The 10,108-nt window shown below is 43.3% G+C and overlaps 1 long non-coding RNA gene across 3 annotated transcripts in view; it reads right to left on the bottom strand.

Moving 5' to 3' along the window:
* Positions 1 to 10,108, bottom strand: part of LOC309634305 — a 138,437-nt gene that overhangs the window by 24,651 nt on the left and 103,678 nt on the right. For all 3 annotated transcript variants that reach the window (XR_014247960.1, XR_014247961.1, XR_014247962.1), the window contains exon 3: positions 8,494 to 8,593. This is a non-coding gene — a long non-coding RNA (uncharacterized lncRNA). The remainder of the gene's footprint in view (positions 1 to 8,493; positions 8,594 to 10,108) is intronic.

Consider the following 10,108-nt stretch of genomic DNA (forward strand, 5'->3'; position numbering starts at 1 on the left):
ACACAAATAGCCAGATTTGCAGCCCAGTTTTGTTACTCACAGACATAGTAACAGAGTGATAGCTAGACAACCTTGAACAAGTTATTTAAACATTCATGCCTCAGTTTCCCTCTGCAAAAATGGGGAAAAAGTAATATCTACCTTAGATGATTATGAAGACTCAGCATATGTAAAGTACCTAGAACAACACTTGGTACAAAGTTAATTTTCAGTGCATGTTGACAATAACTAGTATTACCAGCTGCATGACCGTGAAAAGTCACTTCACTCCTACAAGTCTCGTTTTCTCCATCTATAAAATTGAACTAATCATAATGCTATCACAATATTATAATGAAGAACAAATAAGGCAAGGGACAGAACTTAAAGTGTAAAAACATCATGTCACAAAGGTAAGGTGATTATTCTCCTGCTATGATGTGGTGGTTCTTTTTTCCCCTCAGTGGAAGGTATTTCCTCTTCGTTCCAGGACCTCAGATCTCCTCTCTGGGCACTGACCTTTCCAGTATACAAAGGGGTACAAACTTGCTCTGTGTGCCAAGGGAGGAACCCGTGGTCCATCATCAGTCCTTTCCATCCGTCACCATCGAGTGGCCAGAGCCAGAAAGCAGGGTGGCAGCCGTGACTACTCTGTCTCACCACCTCATCAGCTTAGTGGGTGAGCACTTCCTCTTGTGTCCACCTCCAACATGGAGACCTAACCTTCCGCTTCTCCGTGTCCATAGCTACCATCCTAAGCCAGTGATAGCTTTCTGTACTCCCACTTCCACACTTGCATGATCCAATCCATTTCATGCTCCCCAGGACAGATGGAGAAATCTTTTAAAAATGTAATTCCAATCACGTCTCTTCCCAGCTCTAAGTCCAACAACGGCTTCCCATTCTTATATGGCTTTCCATGACACAGTCCTCACAAGGGCCCTGACTACTTCCCCAAGTTTATCCCACAGCACCCCAGTCTCCTCAATTTCTACTCCAGTCACCGTCTTACTTCTACACCCTATCCCATAGGTCTTTCTCAATGACTTGAATACACTTAAGCTCTTCTCTACCTCAGGACCTTTGTCGTTGCTATTCCCTCCCCCTGACTCCTTAAACAGCTGACTCCTTTGTCCCCTCCATATCTCAGCTCAGATTTCATCTCCTTAGAGAGGCCTTCCTGACCACCCCCAAATGCCCATTTGCATAGTATTTACCCCATAGAGTTATTATGAAGTTTAAGTGAGAAATGCCTTCAGAACAGTGCTTAACATATGAGAAGCACTCATTAAAAACTGTGAATCACCATCATCATCATCACCATCATCATTATCATTACAATCATCATTCTCTACCATGGCAGCCTATTAAGGTGCATGGAAAACACTGCCAAAAGGGTGTGATTGTGATATGTGTTTGCTTACTTGCACTTTGTCTACCCAGCTGTTAGTTGCATGAGCTACAGACCTTATCTGTTTTGTTTCCTGGTGTATCCTCAACCCCCAGCAAACCACCAGTCACAGAGCAAGCTCTAAATATTTGTTGAAGGAATGAATGGAAAGGAGTCTCTCTTGGCTGTCAAATGGGTTCAAGTTGCCGAAACCCCAGCAGGACCCAAGGCAGTGTCACCTACCGGGCAGCCCGACATCAAGCCGCAGGGAACAGCACTGCGCATGCTCCAAGGGCACAGTCTCTCCCTCCCCCCCCCCACCTCCGCCCCCAGGTCCCTGTTTGTATGCAACGCGTCCCTGCTTGTGCGAGAGAAGCAAAAGATCCCACAGAACTCTTTTCTTTATCCTCTTTCCAGAAAAATGGGCCAATTCACAGCTGCAAACGTTAGGAGAATTTCCTGCCTGGGAGTCTGGAAACTGCCAAGAGTGGAAAGCAGCAGCCAGCCAGCGAGGCTTCTGTTGTCATTGGCCCAAACAACAACAAAAACAGCCACAACCGCCGCCACCACCACAACAAAACATGCCACGTGGGCACGGGCACACACAAACACGCCCACAGAACCAAACCAAACGGACGAGGCTTCAAGGAGGAGCTTCTGGGCTGCGCATTCCGGCGGGAGGCACATCCCTTGGCCCGGCGCCAAGGCAGCCCCACTCCCAGCCCCCCACCATCTGTCAGCAGCGCTCTGCCTACTGTAAATGCGCCGGCACGGGACACGGGCTAACAGGGAGCAAATGCAGGGGAAGGGAAAACAAAGCCCTGCAGGCAGTGGGAGAAGGTGGCGAGGGCTCTGACAGAAACTGACAAAAAGCCGGGAAATTCAAACGGAAAGTTTGCCCTGAAGACCTTCAGCATGAGGGCTGGGCTGGGGGCGGATGTGGCGGGGGGGGGGGGGGGGGGGGACGGAGGGGATGGGGGATGCGGGGATGCAGGGAGGGAGGTTGGCAGTCTGCGGAGAGGCTGGTGTGGTGTACAGCTAAGGAGGCCGGCTTCTTTCAGACTCTACGACCAGGAGCCATTATTTATAATCCATTCCCGCTGTGCATGGATTGCCCAATAAGGCGTTCTCTTACAAGAAAAGGGGAAAAACATTTTTTTTAAAAAACAAAACTTTGTTCCAATGAAACTTCTGAAGGAAACATTTCATCAAGACATCACATGTAATGGAATGGAGATTGCTAAATTCTCTACCAAATAACCATTCAAATTAATCATTCTCAAATTATTAAATTTAGTAATTAATTATGATCTATTATAATTATTAATAATCTATTCATTGGAATAAGCTGCCCTTACTTTGCTACCGAGAAGTTGGGTTGTTAGTTTTCTGTTCTCATTTGAGAAACCTTTGGGGAAAATAATCAGGGTATTTGTCATTTCTCACTGTTGATAATAAAAATATTTTTATGAGCCCATTTGTCAACCAAAAACTGCAGCAGCAAAAGAACCCAAACTATCCAAGAGTCCTGCTAAAATGTGTCTACATTTTTGCTTGGGTGCTGGGGATTCTGTCTGCACTGGGTAGATGTCTTAGAGTTTTCATTCCTTGCCCTTGAATGCAGGGACTCGCTTATAATCTTCAAAATATGGACCCAGGTTACCAGGCATTTCATGACAATTCCACAAGCTTGACATTATTTTCCCTATGTTAGAGATAAAGAAACTGGGGCTAAGAAAGTTTTAAAATCACCCAAAGTTGAAATGGCAGAACTTCAAGATTTTTGGACTTGAGGCCCTATCATTCTTTTGTTTTAAACAGTGAGAGTCTGCTAAGATGCTATTATTTTACTTTGCTCTTCTAGTTCTTGCCACAAATACTATAAATTCTAATTCTCACTTTTCAAAAAAAAAAAAATTAATGAAGCAGGCAAAACAGCAGTAAGTTTTAACCAAGATGGCCAGAAACAAACCAGCCTTCATTCTCTTCACTCATCAGTTAAATATTATTATTTGTTCCCTCTTTAATAGTTGATTACTAAAAAATAAACGCTGGAAAAGAAGTTTCAACACCGAAACACTTCTGATTGACAGCATAATAGCTTGGCTCATTATCCCTAATCGACAGAGTATACATATATTTACAAACAAAAACACACACCAGATGTATTTTCATCCACAAGGTGATGCTGTCAACTAAAATAGGGAATGTGCACCAATGTACAGCATCCATCATTTTTAAGACAGATTCACCACAAAATCTCCCATGTCGTGATTCACGGATGAAAGCCTGTACGCGTGCAGGTGGCCGTGATATTGCCACGTGTACAAAGAAGGGTGAGATGCTTGAAAAAGCACCAGCCTTAAAGTCAGGAGAGTTCGCTTTGAGTGCAGGCCCTGACATTTCCTAGCTTAGACTCTTATGCCTCAGTGTCTTCATCTGTAAAATGGGAATAATAATAGCATCTACAGAATTGCTTTTAAGTATCATATGAGGCAGTGGTTGTTTAAATGTTTTGTAGATAGTAATATACTAACATAGTTCTCCTTTTTTCTATATTTCTCCATTCCCTTCAAATGTCCTTCTGTTTCTCCCAGACTGACCAGTGTTTAAAAGAAGACGTTACTACTCCTACCCTCTCTTCAGAAAGTAAAAGTCAGTTTGAAGGTGATCTTATAATATCTTGGAGACCCGCCTGACACTCTACATCAAAACCCATTTTCAATTTCACCTATGGAGAGAGAAACTACATAGAAATAGTCTTCATTTCCCTTTCCTGTGGAATGTAACAGAATTTTCAAAAGTCCTACACAAAGCTCTTCTAGGGGCATCATGGGTGAATTTCCAAACTGTGCTTCATACGTGTCTATGAATAATCAATGTAAGTTAATACTTCACATTAATGTCCATAACAGTCATTCATTCGTTCATTTGTAACAAGCGTATTGAGTGCCTACTTTGTACAAGGCAGTTTGCCAAGTCCTAGGGTGAGAGCAGGAAACAAGTAGACTCATTGGGGGCAAATGATGTGGTCCTTTCAGTAGATTTTCCTTTTGTATAAAGGAATGACTCAAGTTTTTAGGAATGTTTTTGAATTTTTAGAAGATTTCATTCTTGTAAAAGAGTAACAAAATAAGAGCCTAGGAATCTGGTTCTCTTCCTGGCTTTACCAATATTTGAGGTCTTGAACAAGTCACTTTCCTGCTGTGAGCAGTTTCCATACTTTCCTGACATTTAAGGCTTTTCAAACTCCTCTCGCTTTGCTTTCTGAATTAGTAGAGCTGCTTCTCCAAGAAATATTTGACCAAGGGTTAAATTTGGGGAAAGTGTTTCACTCTTCTGAAGTGTGTTTTATCTGATAGAATGTCACGGCAGGGAGCTGGACAAGGATATAGTCTACAGGGGACTTTGGATAGGAACAATGAAGTGGGACTTTAAAAATAGCTTTCCAGATCCTTTACTAGGCTGAAGGCTCCATAAGAACAAGGATTGAGGATGCCTTATTCATCACCATTAAACCCTCTGGTACCTAAAATGGTGCTGATCGTCATTCACAAGTACTTGTGGAATGCACTTTGTGAATGAATCAGCTTATTATGATAAATAATATCATAGCATAAAATAGATGATATAAGATGAACCATCCACTTATAAGATAAGATACATATTATATATATATAATATAAGGTGAAATAAAGCTTCCCACTGCTTCGTCAAACCTTTTGAAACTCCCCTAAAAAAAAAAAAGACCACGATTCTACATGGCTGTAGTTGTCTACCGAGACAAAGCCATGGTCTGTGCTGGAGCAAAGCTGATTGCTCCCTGATGCTAAAGCCGTCTCTAAAAATCCCTCAATGGCATCCATTCATGAATTAAAAGATTGGAATAGGGTTAAAACAGCACTTTCTGAAAGTCTGAGGTCTTGGACTCTGATCCTGCCTTTTCCCTTAATAACCATGTAACCTTGAACAAATCCTCTCCTTCTCCTGACCTAAGTTTTCTTGTTTGTAAACAAGAGGTTGTGATTTCTAAGGCTCCTTCCAGGCATAGGAATTTAGGAAGCAAGTGGAAAATTATACACATGTGGCCTTTTTTTAAGCAGCGCTTCACCATCCAAAATGCCTCCATTACTTTATTAACTCTATTCCCATCTTAAGTTTGGAAAATTGGCAAAATGAGCACAACTGTTTCAGAAGTGAATGTTGTATTAGATCAACATAGCAAATAGACACTTGCCTAGAAAGTAATACCTCTTGCCAGAAACAGGTTGGCTGTGAAAAACATTGCCCTGCAAAGCACTACCCAGCATGCAACTCTGCCTCCTCACACCTCTTCCTCCCCACAACTCAACCTGCCCCGAAAGACCAACCAGAACTGGGGTTAGAGATGCAAAGTAGCCTCTCATAGGACTCAGCGCTGAGTCACCTCTGTGGATAGTTCAGCCACAACTGGGTATGTCACTTTGAATCGTTAGCCTTAATCCTTCATCCTGAGTCTGGGAAAAACTGGAAAGAATGGTTTCCTCTTGTATTCATTCCCAAGTACTTACTGAGTCCCCAGCAAGTGCCATCTCCCCAACTCATTCCTGGCTCATGCACTAGACTCCTCCCCCCTCGCCCCCATGCCACTATGCTGTCCTACTCTCTCACCTATAGCTCAACTCACTCCCCTCAGTGACAACCCTTCTATTGGCTGTTTCACAAGAGGAAACCTTGACTGCATGGAGGTGACCTGGTCCAGAAAGCCTGAAAATATCACAACTTCTAAGACCTGGTTTAAAATGGACCGGGTGAGTTAGGCTTTTATTTGGACCAGGTGAGATAGACTTGCCACCTGCAGTGAAAGGCAAGGTAAAAGGAGCAGAGCCCCAGTAGGTACCAAGCAACAGACTAACGGTCACCATTGCATTTCTTCAGAGATTGCAGACTGTCTGCAGAATACCTCGCCGTGGCTAGAATTCCTTACCTGGAACATAACAATTATGGTCCGGTAAGTGAAAACGCTGATGTGTTAAGGTTTTCTAATAGGTGTCACTATTATAGACCTGCAGGATCCCTGGAGCCATGAGAACCTTGATCCTGTTTGAACCCTCACCATCATAACCATTGGGAACTAGAGCCCAAACTCTGAACTCTAGTCCAGTAGCTGGGTCCCTGCTATCCATCCTTGATTCCCATTATACACCTTGAATCTGGAGTATCACCTGCTCTGTGTTCTCAGCTGATCCATCAGAAACCCTGTTAAAATCTTCTGAGACCCTTGATTCTAACCGTTTGTACTTCTTTCACCTATTATCTATGACCATGTTCAGGAGCTGCACGAGGAAGTCAGCTAAAACTGGTGAGTGTCATGCCCATGGTGGCAGAGCTCACATGGGGAGAGACCAAGGCCAGGTTCAACCAAGGAGGCTTAAAGCAGAGTATCTGGGTGAAATAAGTCTTACAGAAGGAAGTTCAGCTGGGACCATAATACTCACCATCAAGTTCAAAGGGTGAAGCAAGTACAGAAACAAGAGAATAAGTACCAAGGTTAGTAGCAGGATGGGTCCACAACAAAATGGCATCACTGAACAATTCAGAGTAAGTGCTTGAGAGCTAAAACTGTGGACATGCACGGAAGCTGTCCTCTTAATGAACTATCTAGTACATGGGGCAAGCAAAGAAGCCTTTGAGAGGCCATTAGAGCCAGACATGCATATGCTGTGGGCCTTGCTTTTATGCTGGACTGAACTGTCTTGCAGCATCTGTGGATGTGGTCCAGCCTCAGAGCAAAACTCATCCAGGCTGCCCCATCTCACCGCAGTTTACTAAGCTTGACTTCTTTCATGTGAGATACATTTGGTCTGAATTTATTTCACTTTCTACAAAACAAAATTTAAAATCATGATTAGAAACCTCAATTAAGTTTTGATAAGACTCTATGTATTTATTTGTTTTTCAGGAGGTGGGGAAAATGTTTTCATCTGTTTGTAATGCATCTTCCAGAAAATAAGACTTGGTTTCATAGGCTCTTTCTAAGTGAGCAACAAGGGAAATGAGATATCATTTGCCTCCCCCATCCTGTTATAAATAAGAGATTTGGGAGCAAAAATCTTACAACGTGCCCTCGATCACATGGGTGGCTAGTGTTGGAATTAAGAAAATTCATTTCTTATGACTCCAAGAGAGGCAAAAATGGCCTTACAAATAGCTTCACTTGGGCAAACTGGTGGGTGGTCTTTGTTTCCAGGGGTGTTTGTGCAAAGTGTATCCTCCAGTCCCAACACAGCCAGATCCCGAAAGACCAAAGGTGGAGTCAGAGGGGGGATGTGCCACACAGAAAACAAAGTCAGCCCAGAACACTTTATCTCCGGAGAGACTCATCACAGCCCCAGCTGCCTCTGGGTCAACCAGAGACCTCGGACCTCACTGACTGCCCAGAGGCCACATCCCGAGGGGACGGCAGCTCTGCTGCACGTGTCCGGCCCCGTGACTTAACGCGGGTGAAATAATACTAGCTGAGTGGCTTTGCCAGTGTGTGCCTTAACTTTCTCTGCGCTTGGCTTTCTTCTTCCAGCCGCTCAGCTGCATAGAACCATAAGGCGATTTTGTAAAAACTAAGCAAAAAGGAATACATTAGTCTAGTCTAGTCGCCTGGAGCTGCTGCCAAAGGAACAGTCTCTCAACTGATCACCAGCCAAGTCCCTTATGAGATTGTGTAGACTCTTACAATATTGCTCAGGGAGCGAAACAAAGAGGAAGAGAAAGAGAAGGGTCGTGCTTATTATAATTTATAGTACATGGTTATGGGAAGCTTCTCATGTTACCAGAAAGCTGGTGTCTGGGGTTTTCCTCTTCCCCAGAGGAGCTGAAAATGGGAAGGGGGAAGGGAAGGTTATCTTACCACCATTTTGCAGCCAAACTCATCAGGGCCAAAATTCCTTCCTAGAAATGTCAGTGGCAGGATTCAGACAATTACCACCAGTTCAACAACTCCCAGCCCAGGGTCATTAACATCATCCCTGCTGTTCAACCATAATGTCACTCCACCCATTCCCGAGGAGCAGGAAAATCGCAGAGCCTCTTGCCTTAAAGCCATTCTGATGACAGGCATCAAGGAAAGAAACCCAAGCTTAAATACCTACCTGGTGCCTTAGAGCTGCTGTGGTTGAAGACTGGTTTTACGCTCCTCGTTCTTCATCTTAGAGAACGATGGGGCTTCAAGTATTCCAGTTAAAAGTCTGCCTGTGGGGAAGGAAGGCAAATGGGATAGTATTAACCAACTCTCTCCAAGGGTTGTGCCTTCTACTCACCTCCATTGATTACATTCTCTCATTAAATCAGTGTCTTAGTCAAACAAAATGTGACACCAGGAGTCATGCTGCTCATCACCGGTGACTTCATTCCCTCTGTCCTCTCTGCCTGGCTTCCACCACACACAAGCCTTGATGCAAGTGAATAGCTATTCCTGAATGGATTGCTGTGATGGCAGGAACCCCGTCTTATTCATCCTCAACTCCCTTTTCCACAGCCTAGTTCATGGTACAAAGACAATTTTGCATGAATGTCACTGTGAAATACAAGGGAAAGGAAGGCTAACCACTTCTCTTTGCTTGTTAGCTCAAAAACTCGCAAACTGACTGTTGGTGGGAATGTCAATTGATACAGCCACGATGGAGAACAGTATGGAGGTTCCTCAAAAAACTAAAAGTAGAACTACCATACGACCCAGCAATCCCACTACTGGGCATATACCCTGAGAAAACCATAATTCAAAGAGTCATGTACCACAATGTTCATTGCAGCTCTATTTATAATAGCCAGGACATGGGCGCAACCTAAGTGTCCATCAACAGATGAATGGATAAAGAAGATGTGGCACATATATACAATGGAATATTACTCAGCCATAAAAAGAAACGAAATTGAGTTACTTGTAGTGAGGTGGATGGACCTAGAGACTGTCATACAGAGTGAAGTAAGTCAGAAAGAGAAAAACAAATACCGTATGTTAACACATATATATAGAATCTAAAAAAAAATGGTTCTGAAGAACCTAGGGGCGGGACAGGAATAAAGATGCAGACGTAGAGAATGGACTTGAGGACGTGGGGAAGGGGAAGGGTAAGCTGGGACGAAGTGAGAGAGTGGCATGGACATATATACACTACCAAATGTAAAATAGAGAGCTAGTGGGAAGCAGCCACATAGCACAGGGAGATCAGCTTGGTGCTTTGTGACCACCTAGAGGGGTGGGATAGGGAGGTTGGGAGGGATGGAGGCGCAAGAGGGAGGAGATATGGGGATATATGTGTATGTATAGCTGATTCACTTTGTTATACAGCAGCAACTAACACAACAATGTAAAGCAATCATACTCCAATAAAGATGTTAAAAAAAAAAACCTCGCAAACTGGAAGTGGAGAGAGGAAGGGGGGAAGGGCACAATAGGGGGAGGGGATTAAGAGGTATAAACTACTAGGTACAAAATAAATAGGATACAAAGATGTAATATACAGTATAAGGGAACATAGTCAATATCTCATAATAATTTTAAATGGAGTATAAGCTATAAAAATATTGAATCACTATGTTGTACACGTGAAACCAATATACTGTAAATCAACTATACTTCAATTAAAACAACTTAATTTAATTTTAAAATAATAATAAAGGAAGGGCAAAGTATTTTTCAAAACTCACAACTGAGGCTTCCCTGGTGGCACAATGGTTAAGAATCCTCCTGCCAATTCAGGGGAC

This window comes from Balaenoptera borealis (genome assembly GCF_965194805.1).
Source record: "Balaenoptera borealis genome assembly, chromosome: 8".
Lineage (NCBI taxonomy): Eukaryota > Metazoa > Chordata > Mammalia > Artiodactyla > Balaenopteridae > Balaenoptera > Balaenoptera borealis.